The sequence below is a fragment of the Urocitellus parryii genome, chromosome X, assembly GCF_045843805.1.
Source record: "Urocitellus parryii isolate mUroPar1 chromosome X, mUroPar1.hap1, whole genome shotgun sequence".
Taxonomy (NCBI): domain Eukaryota; kingdom Metazoa; phylum Chordata; class Mammalia; order Rodentia; family Sciuridae; genus Urocitellus; species Urocitellus parryii.
The window spans coordinates 46,808,820-46,830,845 of NC_135547.1; the positions used below are offsets into that span (position 1 = coordinate 46,808,820).

General features: G+C 32.8%; 1 pseudogene; it reads left to right on the top strand.

The window, feature by feature from the left end:
- Positions 1 to 4,168: 4,168 nt before the first annotated feature.
- Positions 4,169 to 6,370, top strand: LOC144250671 (52 kDa repressor of the inhibitor of the protein kinase pseudogene; annotated as a pseudogene).
- The last annotated feature ends 15,656 nt before the right edge of the window (positions 6,371 to 22,026 follow it).

The following is a 22,026-nucleotide window of genomic DNA, read 5'->3' on the forward strand; positions in this document are numbered from 1 at the left end:
GAATAAAATAAAGAGGGAAAATGTGACTCAAATGAACTTTCTTACTGTTGGATAAGAATATTTGAAAGGAGTAGTAATAATACATATGAAATGATAAATATCACCTCCAATATGCTTTCAGGAAGGAGAAAAAATGTGCATAATACAAATCTCATATTGTCTAGTTCAGACAAGGAAATAAATTTGAATGATGAGAACTTTGACATTTGAAATGTTCATTTCCTAAATTGCTTCTAATGGTCTACTTTTTTAATATATGGGAAAGGCTCTCAATGTAATTTTTTTCTTTTATATGAATGTTTGTGAGCTACAAATTTATAGTTTATATCTTATTTAGCAAAATAGCATGTAAAATAAAATAATTAAGACTAAACTGCTTTATTACTAGAATAATATTCTAGAACTGAGGTAGATCTATCAAACAGTGAGAAAAATCTCCTATACTACCAACCAGTTCTTTCTCAGATTATTTGATTAAATCTAGGTATCTAAGTAAAAGAAATGTTAATTAAATAAAAAAGCATAAGAATTTTATTAAATTTATATGTACATGAAAATATTCAGAAGAGAGTAATTTTGAAAAAATAACCTAAGAATAATGTGAAAATAACAACAATTAATTAAGAAAACTATAAAACTATGATGAAATGACATGACAATTGACGATCAGGATTAGGGAACTAAATTATAAGGTGGTTATCAAGAAATATATCAGGGGAGATGTCCAAACTAATAGAAGATAAGGGTTCCTTCAAGGAGTTAATTTTTTTGGTTCATTGCAGTCCCAATTATTGTTCTTTGGTTATCAAAGGTATTTTCCAGCTTTTGTGTGTGATTTACTTTTCTCCCCAAATTTCTTATGGCTTACTGCATGCAGGAAAGCACAGGCCAAATGTCTCTTTCTGATAGCACATTTCCTTAAGTGATTTCTTAGTGATGGATATACCAGCTTGACATATTTTGAGATGGCATGCCCTTAACTATTTTACCAACAAATATATGAACAAAACCTTAAAACTATTTTATGAAACAATAACTTCATACTGTCCCTTCTGCTATCCCAATGATCCAAATATAATCATTTGACTCCTTGATATTGCAATAGCCTGTTAAATGTTGAACCCTATATTTTGCAAGTCTTTGGTGGAACTTGGGTAGGTTTCCCATTTCCCTTATGTCACCACTCTGTGAGGGGCCACACCCTGTCTTATAGGCTTAACTCAGATCCCTGTTTGGGCCCCAGATTTATGGGTTCTCTTGTCCAGCAAGGAGGTTCACAGGACATGGTAGAGGAGAGTGTGGCTGTGGAGGACCTAATCAAGACCTCCGGAGACCAAGCTGGAAGCAGGTCTGATTTTATTGTGCAGTTGCCATGTATAAATACTCAGGCAGTAACTAAGCAGATTATAAGCAGCCACCAATGCAATTCTGCTAACTGGCCTGCAATGACCAATCGAGGAGTGGGCCATGGAGTAAGCACAGGGACTGCAACACATGGCCTCAAGCCCAGGATTGTGCCTACGGGATAAGCAGCCTGCCACTCACATGCCTAGCTTAACACCTTAATGTATAATATGGCATGATGCACTTGTCCACACAATAGGGCATTCTGTGGAAATCGCTAGAGTGAACTTATTAAACAGAAAGTAACTTCATAAAACTGGAAACATTCACTAAAACATTATCATATTATCTTTTTCTTATCAATTATTCTAAATTAATTATAATAAGTACATTTTACTTTTATTTTTAAAAGGGTAAAAAACTGTGCTAATTTTTGTTTAACTTGATAATCTTTGTCATTAAATTATAAAGGTTAATGCCTTAGATTTTTGAGTCCGAATACTATGTTTTAAATCCTAGCTTTGTCATTTACTGACTATGTGATTTTTATGCCAATTTACTAGCAAAATCTTCTTCAGTTTTCTCACTTTCTAAAATGAAGGCAGTTTCATTTTATTAAGATCAACTGTTGTAATGTTGATGAACCAGGTGCAAGAGTAAATAACATATCATAGATATTGTAGATATTATGCCAAAAAGTGAGATTGTTCTGTTCATTGTTGTTTTCAGCCCTTGCAACAATGCCTATGTAGCAAACATCTATTGAATAATGCAATTAAATGTTATCCATTGTATGTTAACTAAACCTGTTTAAAACAGTGGCATTACCTAATCTTGACAAATGGAACCATATAGCAGAACTTTAATTGTATTAATCTACTTCAATGCATAAGCTTCCCAGCTATTCTGAGAAGGCTATTTATTCTGGAAACTAAAAAACATACACATACATTTTGATCAATACATTTTAGGATATTGTAAGTTTGTCACAAAAATAGAAATATCTACATGAAAAGTTAATATATGTTGTCCACATTTACATTTTAGTGACTATCTTTTTACAGAATTGGTTTTAATTTCATTTAAATATTGTCTGAAATCTGCAGATCAATTTTAGAAATCTGCTTGCTAAGCATATGTTATAAATTTTTGGTTGTGTTTCCTCCCTATATTTGTTTTAAATCACAGAATTTCTTTCAAAAATTTGTGAATACAATCATATAAAGTTAAATGCAAAGGACAAGAAAAACAAGAAGTATATAGTGTTAATTTCTTGATACAATTTAAGCATAATTCCAATTTCATATGGTTTTCAAAAATACACAAGTATCTTTTATAAATGAAAGTGACTATATGAGTAAGAAAATTGAGTGAGGATGACTATTGAAACTAAGTGTTTATGAAATATCTTTGCTTGCTTTCTGTTCAAAATTAGGTGATTACAAAGAAAATTTTATATTCTCAGGTTCTTTCAATTTAACAATGGTCAAAGAGATAATTATTTATATTTATGGAATCTATAAATCAACAAATTTATTCAATACTCAGATTGGATAATGAATTTTATCAAACACAAGTTGACATTTAATACACAGTTAAAAACAGCTTGGAAAAAGTTGCTATCTTGCAGAGGAAAACGTGTGTGTATTTTTTTTTTTTTACCCTCCTTTCTAAAATTCTCATATAAGTTTGAGGAAAAAAATGCACATTTCAGTATTTTTTACACCAACATTAATAATAAGCATCAGAACATAGTGGCAATAAGAAGTGCTAATAAATTCAGGCTGCCTATGCAATATACCAGCACATTCAATTAATAGCCAACATGACTTTGGGCAAGTAATTTTATGTTTGTCTCATTGTTCTCATTTACAAATCAGTTCTGCAAATTGACATAATTTATGTTGGAATTTGAGTATTTAACAAGATTATGCATATAAAACACTTGGGACAGAACCTGAAACATATTGGTACTCAATATTTACTACAGTAGCAATATTAAGAAAGAAATTATTTGTTTATAATGAATATTATAAATATTTGCAAAGCTTGCATTTGTATCTTGAGGCTATTTAAGAAAATGAATATTTGATCCTGGTGTGGTGGTACATGTCTGTAATCACAGCTATTCCATAGGTTGAGGCAGAAGGATGGCAAGTTCTGAGAGACCATGTCTCAAAATAAAATAAAAAGTGCTATGATTGTGAATCAATGGTAAAGAGCCTCATGGTTCAATACCCAGGATCAAAGGAGGGAAAAATACATTTAAAATGTTTTGTAGGGATTCTTGGGTGTCTGCCCCACATCAGTGTAATGGCAAGTGTAATGGCAAGTCAGCCAATAGGGCTGGCCCCCCTCACAGGCCAGGATCTGCAGGATCCCACCAGATGCCAGAGTGGTTGGAGAATTTCAGGAGAGCTGACTTGAAAGATAAACATCTATTCAACTAAATAAACATTATAAATTATTTGTGAAACACTTCAAGGCCTCTTTAATCTATAGAAATAGTCAAGAGGACAATTCTTTAAGATAAGGCAATACAAACAATATGTGATGTTCATAATTATATTTACAATCCATCTAGTAGACACAGAAAACAAATTTAAAAAATTGAGTGAAGATGAACTCAGGACACTGAAACAGAAAAAAAGTGACAAAATTTCTGAACAGGAGCAAAAACATTAAGAAACAAACAACAGCAAAGTTCAGAATCACTGTGCAAAAGAAGGGAGTGATAAGCAGGATGAAAACATTTTATGTTTAACCCTTGATGAGAAGGAAAACAAAAAAATCCTTAAAGTCATCATCTGAAGTTTTGATCCTTATGGGAAAATAAAGTATATCTCAGGATAGGTGTGAGGCTGCTGAAATCCCAGAAGGTCTCTTCACTCTTGAAAACTTTCAAGAATTGCAAGAGTGCCAGATAAATTCTTGTGTAAAGGTCTCAAAAGCGCTTTGAGACCTTGGTGTTTAAAACGTTGTTGAGTTCAAAAACAACAGAATCAGATGCTAGAGATCTGTGAGAGCTGCATTCAGGAGAAAACCTTCAAAGAAGTGAGAGACTTATTCTTCTTTTCTGTTATCACTGACAATGCGGTAGACATAGAAAGGAAAGAGCACTTTTCCATGTTTCCCTTAATTGAGAGAAGAATTTGTGGCTTCTTGCTTTATGAAACTGATGCAGAAATTTTGGCTGTAAAATTTCATACTAGGATTGATGTAGGACAGATGATTTTGGACACCTAAGGAATTAGCAGGAAGCGGGTTTATTTTAGCAGTAGCAGTCCAGAGGGGCAATGCCTAAAAATCTCTGGACCCAAAGTCTGGAAATGTTTTGAATTTTATATCCAGTGTGGGGATTTACATGACACTGGGAGTTTACATGAAAGTAATTTTTGTCCCATATTCTTCAGCTGGACAGAGGTTTTCACAAGCTTTTATTATGAGAACAGAAACAGTAACTTTTGTACAGCAATAAGCTTGTTGGCAGAACTAACTTTTACAAGAAAAGGAAACCTGCCTTTTACAGGAAATAAGAAGCTCCAAACCACATAGAACCCTATGCAGAAATCTTGTTGGTATCCTGTTGATGCCCCTCGCATAATTCCATTGATAAGAAGTTTGATTCTGGGCAGGGTCCCTGGAGAAGTTTAAATATGACTTTTTGGTAAAGTGGGGGATGGCTGCTTCAGGATAACTGAAAAGTTGGAGCTTAATATGGAGTATTGTCCTATCCAGGCTTACATTGTGTCTAGATGATCCTCTTCCAAAATGGAATTTGCTTCCAGACATTTAGATATCCCCAAGCTATCTACCCACTCTGCTCTTCCTGTGCCTTACACAAATGGTTGGCAAAATCAGTGCCTGTGACGGGGGTTTCTCTTGCATTAGGAAGAATCAAGGAAGTTCTTTTTTCCATCAACCACCACAACTGCTTTTAGAACTGGACAATGTAATTTCTGTTTTTGGTTTGTTTGTTTGTTTGTTTCATAAAAGTAAGGAAACCAGTAAAGTGCTGAAGGAAATTTTCCATTCTCAGTGGACAGGCAGACATGATACTTTTGAAATGTTAGTGGACCTCCTTCAAGTGCTTGTTTTATGTTTAGATGATATAAATAGTGACACAAATATTAGATGTAATAACTGTATAATAGGTCAGGCATTTGTACTCTGTAGTGTAGTAACAGACTTTGATTTCATTGTTACCATTGTTGTTATTTAAAATGCCTTATGTTCTACAAGAGCTTTTGGGAAAAATATCCAGGACAAACTTCTGATGTCTTCTTTGCCTCCAGTAACTTAACTTTAACCCAATGAAGTCATGGAAAATACTGAAGTTTATCATGAGTTTTGGTTTGAGGAAGTAACAAATTTGGCAACCAAACTTGATATTTAGATGAAAATCCCTGAGAAATTCTGTAGGACTCATGAAGGTAACCTGGAATCTAAACTAACCTCTGAAAGTTACTATAAAGAAACCCTATGTTTTCCAATAGTGGAGCACATCATTCAGCAACTGAAATATAAAATTTCAGAATAGCACCTCCAACTTTTAAATGCTTACCTATGGTGCTCTTAGTCATGGAACAACTCAAATTCAATGCATCAGAGGAGCACCACACTGACATGTGCAGATGTGACTTGACTAATTCTGACATGTTTTTGCGGAGATTTACTGTTGGAGAATCTAATGTAAATAGAGAGGGAAAGATAGAGAGCTTCCATACACCATTTATGAAGCTCTCCATCTGAGCAATACCAAGTTTTATTCCTAATGGTCTTCTGTACTCTTCTTGTCATGAAGGGTGGAAATGAACTCTATGAAAATGGAAAAAGTGTCTCAAAGTATACTTGAAAAATTCTTTGACACCAGAGGTCAAGTGACTTGGTTTTGCTTAACATAAATTTTGATATAAAACATGATCTGCATTTAATGGTATATATATTTATCAAACTATACATGACTAAGTTAGAGCTTCCTACACATAATTCAGAAAATCTTCATATATACATGGCACCTGTTTGAGTTCTCATGCTTTGAAGACTTATCTGGTCTTCTAGAAGACAGCATTGGAAATACTACATTTCACATCTGCATGACCCCAGCTAGTGGCACTCTAGAACTGTTTTAGTTAAGTCTTTTAGATATAATATGAATTATCACCATGGATCCAGTTGTCAGGTATTGTTCAGTTGTCAGGAATTAATAAATAAATTTTGAGAAGATGTAAGAAAAGAATGCACCCTATGAAATGTTTCAAAATGAAGACTACCATTGATCTTTGATAATTAGGAGTTTTAAGTGTGTTAAAAATCTGTAATGGACACTTCAGGGAATTAACCAGAGACTTGTGAGCTCACCAGACAGAATTTAGTATAGATTTCTCTTTATAAAATGAACTTAAAGGAACAAGTTACAGAAAAAAAGTTTGAATGGAAGAGCCTGCCTTGTTGTTCCACATCTGATTTTTCCAGTTTACATTCTCTGTTGAGCATACATCTTCATAAGATTTTAAGGTAAATGTTGAACATTTCTGTTTCATGGTCAAGATAGAATCAAAGAACATTGATATAGGCATCCCACTGTCTATTTTCTTCTGTTTTATTTTTTCCATGACTGTATGTACTGCTTTGTCTTGATTTATAAGCAAAACTTGGGAAACCTATAAAATAAATGTTTTACAGATTATGTAGAATAAAATGTTTTAGAATCCAACTGATTCATTTATAGTTTTTCAAAAACTTCCTGGTATGCAGTACAAAACATATTCATATTCATATGTAAGTTTGCATTTAGATATTGGAAACAAGCTTATATATCTTGTAATATTATTTTAATCCTAAAATATTATTTTAAGTGACTTCAGGACATTTTATTTCATGGATACATCACGATTTGTTCAGCTCATCCTTCATTCTGAGACTTTTAAGTTGTTTAAAATTTAACAGTATTTCAAAAATTATGGAGAACAAAATGTATTTAATGAAATTGACAAGCATTCATTATAATATAAGAAAAATCCCAGATGAGTGCATTGCACTTACGTGTAGACACAGTAACTTCAATAAAAACCAAGAAAAGAAAATTTTATAAATTTGGAAATATTTCCTCAAAAAATTCTGAAACTACTGACATTAAGCATTGTATAACTTCTGTTACATGAAAAATAATACCTTCCTTGCAAGTTTTGTGTGTTAAATCTGTGTGTTCGTGTGTATGCGTATGTGTGTGTATTAGATATTCTTTTTTAAGATATATATAATGAAAGAATTTGGTATAACTTTATATTATTTTTTAGCTGATAGAATACAGCATGAGTTATGTTCTGTTGGTCCTAAGCTTTTCCTTTAAGACTTAAAGAGTGCTTCATATCTCTGGATACCAATTGTCATGTAAAACAAATGACTTCCTGGAGATCATCATGCTATGGAAAACCTAATATATATGGTGAGGCTATGAAACATGAAGTGCTATATATGGGCTGAGGTTGTGTTTCAGTGGTAAAGCGTATGCCTAGCATGTGTAAAGCATTGGGTTCAATATTCAGCACTACATGAAATAAAGAAAAAAAGAAAAGAAGGAAGAAAGAAAGTTATATATTGTATCCAACTAAAACTAAAAAAAAAACATTTTAAAAAATGGTGAGTTGCTATATGAATAGAGATTATAAGGAACATAGAGATGGTGAATTTGTAAGTAACAAAAACAATCCTTTTGGAATTAGATCCAACAATCTCAGTAGCCTAATGTGCAGATGGGGAACTAATATTTACTATGCTTCTACTAAGCTGCACCACATTATGTCAGGAAAATATAAATCAAGCTTAAGTAAAAGGTCATGAGATATTTTATGAAATATGGCTTGTTCTTGATTAGACATTCACTTCATGACTGCAGACAATTAACTGATTTCTAGAGCACTTATAAATTTAATTACACAGATTTAGAATTTTTAAGTGATCTATGAGAATATAAGGGTATTTGAACTTCCCAGTTGGCCATCTTACTTATTTCTCCAAGAGTTTTTATGTTTTTTCATGAAAGATGCTAACATATACCCATTGTTGAGAATCAAGGTAGTCAATAAATACTATCAACATCTGAAAGAGGAAACAGGTTTACTATCACCATTGCCATTTGACATTGAATAAGATGCATTTCCTTATACTTTAGAACATATCGTATTTAAAAATAGGTTTAAAAATTAAAATAAACACAAACTATGAAGGTCTTTTTTTTTTTTTTGGTTATACAACACTTCACATGCAATAGCCAGCATACTAAAAAAAAGTATACTGTAAAAGACGCATGTTCAACAAATATTCTGGATGAAACATCAACTTACAAATAGATGTTTACCCTCTTATACCACTATTACAGATTAGAATGTACATTAGAATTTAAGATAAAAAAGATGAACAGAGAGAGTGAGGAGGGAATGAAAACTGGAAGTACTGGGAATTGAAATGGGGCAAATTATATTTCATGTATGTAAGAATATGCTAAAATGAACTCCACTGTTATATAAAACTATCATTAGCTAATAAAAACATTGAAGTGTGAGCTGGGGTTGTAGCTCAGTGGTAGAGTGCTTGCCTCGCACACATGAGATCCTAGGCTCAATCCTCAACACCATATAAAAATAAATTAATTAATTTAAAAATATAAAAATACATTAAAATGTGATACTTGATACAAATATCAATAAAATTTAATCAAGATATTTTTAAGAATGCTAAATAATTTTAATAATTATAAATAAGAGATTTAAAAACAGGTGCCAAATGCATGAAATCACCTTAAAAGTTACTAAGTCATAGAACCAAACAATTATATATATATATATATATATATATATATATATATATATATATTTGTGTTGTTTGATTTGTATATATAAACCAAATAACACAACCATATTTATATGGTAATATAAAATTTAATGATAGACAAGTTACTTTTTTATGCATCCATATATAAATTACCTTTTAATATCATACAGTAAAACATTTTTCTTACATTGATCTGTGTATTGAGAAATTGGTGCTTCATATATGATTCCAGTATAATTGTATCAATAAATTATAATATTCAAAGGTGGATTTTAGATGAATTAAACCAGGATGTGAAAGTTAAAACCATTTAACAGGAATGAGGGTGAAAACAACAATTATAATCAATGTAATTTTAGTAATACCAGAAAAGATGTTTTCAACATCTAAACTGATTAACAATTAACATCCCAAATATTCAAGAAATTCCTTCAAATCAATAAAAAAATCAAGAAAAATGCAAAGTATATGAGTTATTAAAAAAGGAGTCATCACATTATACATATGCATACATATACACACATATATACAGAGACTCAAATAATATTTAAAAACTTATAAATTAATGCCTCCATGAGTCACAAATATACATTTAATACACTAAAAAATTGTATAAATGAAGATGACACCAAGTATAGCTGAGAATTGTGGGTAAATATGAATATTTGTGAAAATTACATTTCAGTCCTATGTCTATATCTCAGAGAGATTCACAAATGGGTCCATGACACATAAGGGAAGGAATACATTTTGAAATTGTTGGTATAAGCAGAAGGAACAATGTAGGTGGAAATCATTCAGCAGAATAGAACTTTAAAATGTCATGAAATTGATAATAAATGTGGAAAGAAACTGACCAATGACAATTGTGTGCCCAAACTGAAGACTATGACTAAGTTACACTGTCTTTAAGGAATTTGGTAGAAAAAAAAAAATACAAAAGGAAATTAAACATTCTTATTTCAGAATTCAGCCAATGGAAAAAATAAAATGTTTACTAAAATCTAAATTTGAAAAACAAAGTCAAAAATCTCCAATTATTGGACATATATGTGCAAACTCATATAAACAAATATGGAGTCATCCCTCTACCTGTGCATTTCTCATCTTAGTATGAAATTGCCATGGATGTCAAACATTTGAAAAAAGAAAGTTACAGAAAATTTCTGATGGTATTTAATAGATAGTACAGCATAATAATTGTTTATATGACATTTACATTGTAATGTGTATTATAACTAATCAAGAAGTTACTTCAAGTATAAAGAATGATGGGTGGGGATTGTATGCAAATATTATGCCAGTTTTTATACAGAAAATGAGCATAAGCAGTTCTTGATATCTGTAGAGGATCCTGGAGATAATTCTCCACAGATATAAAGGGTTGACTATAAGTGCATGTGGTGTATGTATATACATATTTACATAAACCCATATATATGTATATACACACAGAAAGACACACATTACTAAAACATAAAAAAACTAAAACCTATCAAAATGTATATAAAGATGATAATCATGATTTTTCTAAGAAGATATCTAGGATTTGGCAATTTTTATGGCACCATATTTCTCAGCATTTAAATAGTAAATGTCTATTATTTCTGCTTATAATTTAATAGTTATGAATAAAATGCTTTTGATTCCACTATCACAATTATTATACATTTTAATTCACATTTGTAATTTAATTTTCTAATAAAAAATAGACAGGAGCACTATTAGTGTCTTATGTTCTATGTTTAGAAGAATATTCATAGCTTAATGTTGGATTCATCATCCTGCTTTATAACACCACACCAATAAATATGGAGATTTGTGTTCAAGCTGAACAATGGTACTCAGTTTAATTATGAGTCAATAATTAATCATTTTTTTTCAAACATGGAATATATTTATTTTCTATTATTCTTGCATAACTATGTTTATATGAAATTAACGCATTTTATTATGTTCTGTACCATGCTGAAAATGAAAAGGCTTATCTAAAATATTTTATTATAATCTCTTCATGTATATTTGTAATTCCCTGATAACTATGGAAACTTAAATTGCCAAGAGTTAATTATGAAAAAGCACTGAGTGTATGGCTGTTTGATCAGGGAGGGGAAGCTTCCCTGTGGAATGCTGAAAGAAGGAACCATGAAAATTTCAAAACATGCAGATTCCACTACTGTGCAGGTAGGCTGTCTGAGTTTTAAAGACACTTAAATACTATGTAGCAAGATGGCATTGGAAAAGACATTATGGGCACTTTCCTACAGATTAATGAAGTCTCAGAAGGGACATCCATCTTAAAAGTAAGTTCATTGTCTAGGATGTTTGTGCAGGAGATCAAAAGTTTCTGCAATATTTTTTTCACTCTTATTTTTGGGGTTCCAAAGACACAATGAGTGGTAGGTGTCTGGATCAAAAATGATCCCAGTATCACAAATTATACTGTGGCATGAAATTTTTTGAGAATTCTGGACTATGGCAGGCTCAGTGCAGTTCGTTAAAAATTGGCACTCTAGATTTAGGTGTGTCTACAAACACCCCAGCTACGTTCCAGCACAATTTTCTTTTTCTTAATAGAGGGATTTTAAGTGTTGTGATTCATTAAGATACTTTCAAATATAATTTGGCTTCCCCAGCAAAGGGCAAGATAAGGTATTTACTGTAGTGTCAGGGACACAGGCATGCACACACCTACCACATTCTGGCAGTCTAATTAGACATAATAGAGAAATTTCAAGCTCTGTGATTCTACCAAGAATTATCAGAGCTACCTTGCCAGAAAAGATTAAGTTTATTATATGCACACTTAGCCCTGGAATTATGGGGTTTTCCATGGGGCACACAAAGCTATCCTCCCAGCCAAGGATTGATCTGGCCACAAGGCCACTGACACTCTTAACTCATTCCAATTGTCAATTCTGAGATTTATTAGATATCTGGAAATTCCAGAGAAATACCAGGATATCCAAGAATCAAGTAAGATGTACGCAGTTTTAAGTTGGTGTGGTTAAAGGCAAGAACCTCAGTTTGGGTCAGCTTTTGAAGCAGAATGCAGAATTAGACAGGTGAAGAACTAAATCTTTTCTTTCTCAAATTAGTGCAGATATGATTGATGCTGAAGTCACACAGTTAAGTCTACAGTAATGACTATACCTCACAATACCTGGTGTAATTTAAAACTATAAGGTCCAATCAGAGAGATCCAACTTGGTGGCAGGAGCTGAGAGATCAATTCTGTGACCTCTTCAGATGCACGGGCAAAGGGAGTCTTAAACCCACTGAATGCTGTTTTCTCAGGATAACTTGGCAATGGTGGGCTGAAGTGGACCACACCGAGCCTGGAGTGGGTGAATTCAGGCTCCCCATATGTAGTTTCTGGCTGATTGTCTGCATCTCTCCGACAAACTGCTGTGACTCAGTGCTACAGATGCTTCCGCGGAATAGAGAAACAACTCTTCATTTTCTCTGTGAACCTTTTGAGGTGATACTAACTGAGCCTTCATAGGCAGCGGGTCCAGAATTGAAACATGACCTGGGAGAGCAGGAACGGAACCACCCTTTGCATCGGACACCCGGCAAAGGGAACGAATGGCCGTCCTTGGCATTGGACACCACCATGGCAGACAACTGACGTCACCAGAATTCGGAGGAGGGAATAGCGTTATTGAAACCAGTGACTGCAGCAACTTCTTCCTTCCCCTTCTAATACCTTTCCTCCCAAGTATTACTACGCTGTTTATGTGTAATTTACTAAATGTGTATAGGTAAATATTCCGAGGTATTATATAGTGCTACCAATTGCCTAGCTACCTCCAAATACTCTGGTTCATTCTCCTGTTAATATGCCTCGTCAGTAGAGCAATCTTCCAAGATTGCCAAGATATACCAACCTCTATACCATCACATCACTCCACCTAAATATAAGTCCCAAGACAAAACCGCAGATTGCTATATGCCATCAGAATCCGTATGCATTTTATGAAGCAAATGAATCTGCTTTAAAGTGCAATAAAATTCATCATCTCTAGTCATAGTCTCTGATCACAAAGGAGAGACCCCAGAGATACACAAAACCAAAATAAATTTATAGGAGTAAACAGTCACTCAGCAGTCAAACAGAACCAGAAGTAACATGAGCAGCATGAAAAAGCAAGGAAGAAAAGGAGTACAAACAATGCAGGACAGCCTAAATCTACAGGAGAACCTAGACGCTCAGAAAAATGGTCAAATAAAGAACTCAAGTAATGCCTTATACAGATGGAATGGAATCTTAAAGAGGACATGAGACAACAAATTCAAACAATGAAAGAACACATTGAAAATGAATTACATAAACAGATTCAAGAAGCAAATAAGTAACTTTGCCAGGAGATAGAGATTATAAAAAAAAATCAAACAATAATCCTAGAAATGAAGGAAAACTATCTCAAATTAAAAACTCAAACAAGAGTATCACTAGCAGAGTGGAGCAAGTAGAAGTCAGAACATCAGACAATGAAGACAAAATATATCATCTTGAAAAGAGTCTAGCCAACTTAGAAACGCTGGTAATCAACCACGAGAAAAACATCCAAAAGATATGGGATAACAAAAAAAAACTTAAGAGTCATCCGGATAGAGGAAGGTATAGAGGTCCAAACCAAGGGAATGAGCAATCTATTGAATAAAAAAATTTTAGAAAACCTTCCAGATATAATAAAGGAAATGGATGTACAAATTCTAGATGCATAAGGGACACTGAGCATACAAAATCACAGTAGACCAACACCAAGACACATTGTTATGAAGATATCCAATATACAGAACAAAGAGAAAATATTATATACTGTTAAAAGGAACCATTCACCAACAAGACATAACAATTATCAATATTTATGCACCAAATAATGGTGCTGCGATGTTCATAAAACAAACTCTCCTCAACTTCAAGATTCAAATAGGCCACAACACAATAATTATGGGTGACTTCAACACACCTCTCTCACCATTGGACAGATCCTCCAAACAAAAGTTGAATAAATAAACTATAGAACTCAATAACAAAATCAATAACATAGACTTAACCAACATATATAGAATATATCAACCATCATCAAGTGGATATACTTTTTTCTCAGAATCACATGGATCCTTCTCAAAAAATAGACCATATATTATGCCATAAGGCAGCCCTTAGAAAATATAAAGGTGTGGAGATAATACCATGCATCTTATTTGATCATAATGGAATGCAATTGGAAATCAATGGTAAAAGAAGGAAGGAAAAATCCTACATCACTTGGAAAATGAACAATATATTACTGAATGATTAATGGGTTACAGAAGACAAAAACATATCAAAAAAATTGTGTACCATGATCAAATAAGCTTCATCCCTGGAATGCAAGGCTGGTTCAATATATGGAAATCAATAAATGTTATTCACCACATCAATAGATAAGAACCATATGATCATCTTGATAGATGCAGAAAAAGCATTTGACAAAGTACAGCATCCGTTTATGTTCAAAACACTAGAAAAACTAGGTATAACAGGAACTTACCTCAATATTGTAAAAGCTATCTGTGCTAAGCCCTGAGGCTCATTCTAAATGGCAAAAAATTGAAGGCATTCCCTCTAAAACCTGGAACAAGACAGGGATGCCCTATCTCACCACTTCTATTCAATATATTTCTCAAAATACTGGCCTTAGCAATTAGAGAGATGAAAGAAATTAAAGGCATAAAGATAGGAAAAGAGGAACTTAAATTATCACTATTTGCAGTTGACATGATCCTATACCTACCAGACCCAAAAAGTTCTACAAAGAAACTACTAGAGGTAAAAAATAAATTCAGAAAAGTGGCAGGATATAAAATCAACATGCATAAATCAAAGGCATTCCTGTATATCAGCAACAAATCTTTTGAAATGGATATGAGGACAACCACCCCATTCACAATATCCTCAAAAAAAAAAAAAAAACTTGGGAATCAACCTAAAAAAAGAGGTGAAAGATTTATACAATGAAAACTACAGAACCCTAAAGAGAAAAATAGAAGAATATCTTAGAAGATGGTATAATATAACCTGTTCATGGATAGGCAGAACTATCATCATCAAAATGGCGATATTACCAAAAGTTTTCTATAGGTTTAATGCAATACCAATCAAAATCCCAACGGCATTTCTTGTAGAAATAGAGAAAGCAATCATGAAATTCATATGGAAGAATAAAAGACCCAGAATAGCAAAAACAATACTAAGCAGGATGTGTGAATCAGGTGGTATAGCGATTCCAGATTTCAAACTATACTACAGAGGAATAGTAACAAAAACAGCATGGTATTGGTACCCAAACAGGCAGGTGGACCAATGGTACAGAATAGAGGACACAGAGACCAATCCACAAAATTACAACTATCTTATATTTGACAAAGGTGCTAAAAGCATGCAATGGAGGAAGGATAGCATCTTCAACAAATGGTGCTGGGAAAACTGGAAATCCATATGCATCAAAATGAATCTGAATCCCTTTCTCTCACCATGCACAAAAGTTAACTCATAATGGATCAAGGAGCTTGATATTAAATCAGAGACATGGCATCGGATAGAAGAAAAAGTTGGCTATGATCTACATACTGTGGGGTCGGGCTCCAAATTCCTCAATAGGACACCCATAGCGCAAGAGTTAACAACTAGAATCAACAAATGGGACTTACTCAAACTAAAAAGTTTTTTCTCAGCAAAAGAAACAATAAGAGATTTAAACAGGGAGCCTACATCCTGGGAACAAATCTTTACTCCTCACACTTCAGATAGAGCCCTAATATCCAGAGAATACAAAGAACTCAAAAAATTAAACAATAAGAAAACAAATAACCCAATCAACAAATGGGCCAAGGACCTGAACAGACACTTCTCAGAGGAGGACATACAATCAATCAACAAGTACATGAAAAAATGCTCACCATCTCTAGCAATCAGAGAAATGCAAATTAAAACCACCCTAAGATACCATCTCACTCCAGTAAGAATGGCAGCCATTATGAAGTCAAACAACAACAAGTGCTGGTGAGGATGTGGGGAAAAGGGTACACTTGTTCATTGCTGGTGGGAATGCAAATTGGTGAGACCAATTTGGAAAGCAGTATGGAGATTCCTCAGAACGCTGGGAATGGAACCACCATTTGACCCATCTATTCCCCTTCTTGGACTATTCCTCAAAGACCTTAAAAGAACGTACTATAGGGATACTGCTACATTGATGTTCATAGCAGCAAAATTCACAATAGCTAGACTGTGGAACCAACCTAGATGCCCTTCAATAGATGACTGGATAAAAAAAATGTTGCATTTATACACAATGGAGCATTACTCCGCACTAAAAAATGACAAAATCATGGCATTTGCAGGGAAATGGATGGCATTAGAGCAGATGATGCTAAGTGAAGCTAGCCAATACCTAAAAAACAAATGCCAAATGCCTTGTTATAAGGAGAGCAACTAAGAACAGAGCAGGGAGGAAGAGCATGAGAAGAAGATCACCATTAAACAGGGATGAGAGGTGGGAGGGAAAGGGAGAGAGAAGGGAAATTGCATGGAAATGGAAGGAGACCCTCATTGTTATACAAAATTACATATAAGAGGAAGTGAGGGGAAAGGGAAAAAAACAATGGGGGAAATGAATTACAGTAGATGGGATAGAGAGAGAAAATTGGAGGGGAGGGGAGATAGTAGAAGACAGGAAGGACAGCAGAATACAACATAAACAAGTATGGCAATATGAAAAAAAGTGTATGTGTAACCGATGTGATTCTGCAATCTGTATACGGGGTAAAAATGGGAGTTCATAATCCACTTGAATCAAATGTATGAAATATGATATGTCAAGAACTATGTAATGTTTTGAACAACTAATAAAAAAAATAAGTCCCAATCAGAAATGTCTATATCGCCAATAAAATATTTTGACAATGAGTAACTTTATATTCTTTAATGATAGTATTTTTATTTCACTGGTATTTTCTTCTGTATTGAATTGATAACTGTCCCATGCTATTTAATATTGCATACTTTAATCTAGTTTTTTGTACTTTTTCTCTAATATTGTAATGTGTTGTTTGGAGTTATTCACTCTGTCACTGTCCTTCTATATCCTTTTTTATATTCTTTCTTTTTTCTCTTCCCATTTTTTCTTCTTCTGTTTCTCTTGCAACACCACTCCCTTGATTTGCTGTTTTATTTTTTTAATGTGATAATGTCTTAACTGGATTTATTTATTCTATCTCTTATCTTCTTTTTTTGCCACATTTACTCCTTCTTCTTTTCTCTCATCACATTTTATTCCTAAGTCTCACTTTCCTCCCTCATCCATCTTAATTCTGCTTCTTATATCTTTTTTTATTTTCATCTTATATATAGTTTAATACATACTTTACTTTCTTTAATACACATTTTTCAGCTTAATATAGGTTATTACTCCACTTTTCCACTTCTAGTCTAAGGAAATTATAGAGAATATTTTAATATTTTATAAATAGTTAGTTTGTGGTTTGCTTTCAAGTGGTTGCCCTTATCTCTCAAAGCAGGGCTGGAAATTTTTCATAGATCTATGCACATATTGTGTGAAATTCTTGGCTCTGAGAAAAACTCCTGTTGCATAGCCCATTGAAAAGAGAAAAAAGTTTATAAAAATATCTCTCACATAATAGAGGAAGAGATATATATCTCAGTAGATGCCTGAGTTTCAATGTAGTAAGATCAGAATTGTGAGATAACAGGTGTTATGAAATGGACATGTGGTGTTCCCCAAAGCTCCCATGTTAATGCAGGAGGTTAAATATTTAGATTATGAGAGCTGCAACCTGATTGCTGGGTCAATCATTTGATGGATTACTAATTTGAATGGATTATGTGTGGTAATTATAGGCAGGTAGGGTGTGACTGGTGGAAGTGAGTAGATGGGGGCATGCCTTCTAGATTAGATATTTTGTCCCTGTCTCCTCCTACACATTGCTTCCCAGAAACCATGGCCAGAGCATCTTTCTTCTCTCATGCCTTATGTCATGATATTCTTCCTCAGTTTGGGTCCAGAGGAATGGAGTGAGTCATCCATGAAAAAGATCTCTGAAACCATGAACCCAAAATAAACTTTTCTTCTTCTAAGTTGTACTTGACAAATATTTTATTCACAAAGACAAAAGATGGCTAATGTACCAAGGTAATAAGATAACTCCAACATTCCATAGTTGTCCAATAATTCAATCATTCAATTTTGAATTGAAATATCTCAAAATGAAAAATTTACAATGTGGAGTGTTAAACAGATTAATGAACTAAAATAAGATGTAAAGAAGGAACTAAGAAATTCCAGAATATGAAAGACAATTTCAATAAGAAGATAGAGAGTCTAAAAGAAACACGCACAAATCCTGGTAATGAAAAAAATCAATTGAGTAAATAAAAACACAGTTGTCTTATCAATGGATCAGATCAAGCCGAATTTATTATTTCATAACATGAAGATAAGATATATAAATTAGTACATTCAGACAGTAATAAAATAATAAACAAAGATTAGAATATATGATCTCTGTGACAATATTAACATACCTCAATTAGGACTTGTAAGTCTTAAAGAAGGAGCAAAGGTTATTTTTTCAGAAAATACATTCATAGAAATAATAGCCCAAAGTTTTCTAACCATGTGTAATGCAAAGGACTTTAAGATTCCAAAGGAATTTAAAATTCTCAAAAAAGAAAAAGCCTGAACCTCTCCACAAAACTATAAAATTAAAATGTCAAAAGTCCAGAACAAAGAAAAAAATTAAACCTGCAAGGGAGAAGTACCATGTTACTTATAAAGGGAAATCAAACAGTAAAACAGCACATCTCTTGTAATAAACTTGTAAGATCATGAGGCTATGAAATGATAAATTTTAAGATTTGAAAAAATAAAACAAAATGAAATGAAACAAAACAAACAAACACCACCACCACCAAAAAAAAAAAAAAGCCTCCAACATAGCAAAGCTATTTCTTAGCAAAGGTATCCTTCAGAATAGAAAGAAAAATAAAAATCTTCATATATACACATAAACTAAAATAATTCATGACCACTAAGACATCTTTGAATATTTAATAGCAAAGCCCACTATTATAAAGAATTATAATTCACAAATTAAAAAATAATATACAGAAAACTGAATATACAAAGAGATAACAATATTTAAACTGTAATAAAAAGCCTCCCCAAAAGACAAACCTAAGATCAGATTAAATCACAGCTGAACTTTTATAGATCTTTAAGAAGAATTAACCCTAATGCCCCTAAATTATCCCACAAAATAGGAAGAGAAGAAACACTTCCAAACTCACTCTACAAATGGGGTATCACTCTGACACAAAAAGCTCATAAGAAAATATCAAGGAAAGAAAATTAGAAATCAATTTCCTTGATGAATATGAGTGCCAAATCTTTAACACAATATCTGTAATTAGAATTCAGAAAATCATTAAAAAGTTTACACTTCATGATCAAGTTGGTTTTATGCCTGGAATACAGGAATGATGCAATATTCACAATTAATTAAACAAAATACACCAGATAAATAAAATCAAGAACTAAAATTACACAATCGTCTCAATAGATACAGAAAAAAAATCAACTTTCCTTCTATCATGTGAAAGCTAGAAGAAAAAATGGAAACAAAGAAATCTCCTGAAAGTAGAAGGAAAACAAGGTAGAGAAAGTGGATCATATGGAGAGAGTGGGATAAAGAGAGGTGATGGAGATTGTGATTGATCTAGTTATGGTGTATATTTGTATGTCAGAATGAAATCCACTGTTCTTTATTGTTAATAAGCTCCAGTATAAAACATAGGTATACATATATACACATATAATTTTGACATTTATTAACAACTTTGATATATAGTACCTTCATTATCATACATTTTTAAGTATTTTATAATTTCACTGTGAATGTTTTAATCCTTAAGTAGTTAAGTGTACTGCCAAACATTCTGAGATATTTTATTTAATTTTTTGACTTCTTAACTTGTGCATCCTTTGCACTATGATTATAGTATATATCTGTATTATTTCAATATTATACTGTTTGTAAAAACTTCCTGTATGGTCCAGAATATGGCTTCTTTTCAAAATTTTAACTTTTCAACAAGAAAGGAGCAAGGCAAACAAAAATAGCATCCTTCAAGCTTGGCATAGCTATTAAAATATCCATAGTATGATGTAACCAAACCTGGACCCTTTGTTATATCTCACTTGCAGAAAGGGTTGACTTCCCTGATCTTCAGTACTATGATGGATGGCAGAGTACTGGAGGAGCTCATGCCTCACCCACATGTCTTAACTACTTGCAAAGCCCTTTGTATTATCTGAGTGAAAGAAAATAGGAGTATATAAACTATGTGAATGGTGCACTAACTATCATATGTGATGGAGTTTAGTTGAATGTTGCTGAGTTGTACTCCTTAGCCAGAATATCCATAGAAAAATAATCCAAAACACAGCACATTTGAACAAACTGGCAATCATCATCTTCACAGTTATTATGAACTATTGGGCCATTACCTATAAATTGTCCTTTTTAAATTTAAAATAATATATGCTGTCTCCTTCCTTACAGATAGTCTAACTACAAAATCACATATCTCCACATACATTAACACAACAATATAAGGTTTTGCTAGGATATTCTTTATTTCTTTCAGAGTTGAAGGCATCAGTGATAATAACAAAACCCATGTTTTAGGATAGACAATGCTGAATTCCTAAAAAAGACATTTAAATGAATTTTCTTGTCCTCATAATTCCCTGATAACTAGTTTAACTGATATATAGATAGATAGATAGATAGATAGATAGATAGATAGATAGATATAGACCTCCTCAAACAACATTTTTTCAAATTACAGTCCCAAAGTAAAATCCTTAAAGTTCTTTATCTAGTCATAAGTCTTAACATTTTTATATATACTTTTATATTACCCTCAACTCAAATATGATAGAAATAAGAGAACATAATAACCTGAGACTCATTAACCACACAAGTTGTTCCACAGTCCAGGTAGCCAATTTTATGAAACAGGACTAATTTAAGACAAAAATTTCAACAAAACAAAACAAATAAGAAGATCTTAAGTGAAAGGGTACACCATTTATTTAGCTTTTGGATTAATTAATTTCCTTGACTAATGTGATAAAGTATTTATTTACTATAGTGTGTGTAATTAATTCTCTGGTATGTTCATTTGCTTTTCTGCTGATGATTGCTCAGAGATTTCCTACAAAGCTTTGATACAATAAGTTTCCCACCATTTGATAAGGACCTTTTGTATTTAATAGCATGCCTTTAACACAAGGAACTTAAAATATATATTTTAGACCTCACTTCTTGCATGTGTAGATCATCAGGGTCAATTAGATTGAGGATTGGGGTGAGCATTACATTCCATTAGGCCATTACTTGTCATATAAATTTTCTCCATATACACAGGTTTTTTAGATCTCTGGGATTGTCAGAACTCTTCAAAGACCCCTAAGAACATTAAATCCCTGAAGTTTTCCAGAATGTATTTGGACATAATTTATTTTATTCAATCACACACTTCATCTTCAGGTAGCTGATGTATTAAATAATTGAAACTGTGTCTGAAAAATGCCCTGATTGAAGAGCTGCTATATACAGATATAACATCATGCAAATGAGACATTCCAGGGAGCTACAAGACAGAAAAAATTGTGAAAATGATCTTAGGTTAGGACTAGTTGAACAATCCCAAAACTACTCTACTCCCTGTAATGATTACCAAGCTGATCGTTTACACAGCTACTAAGGTAG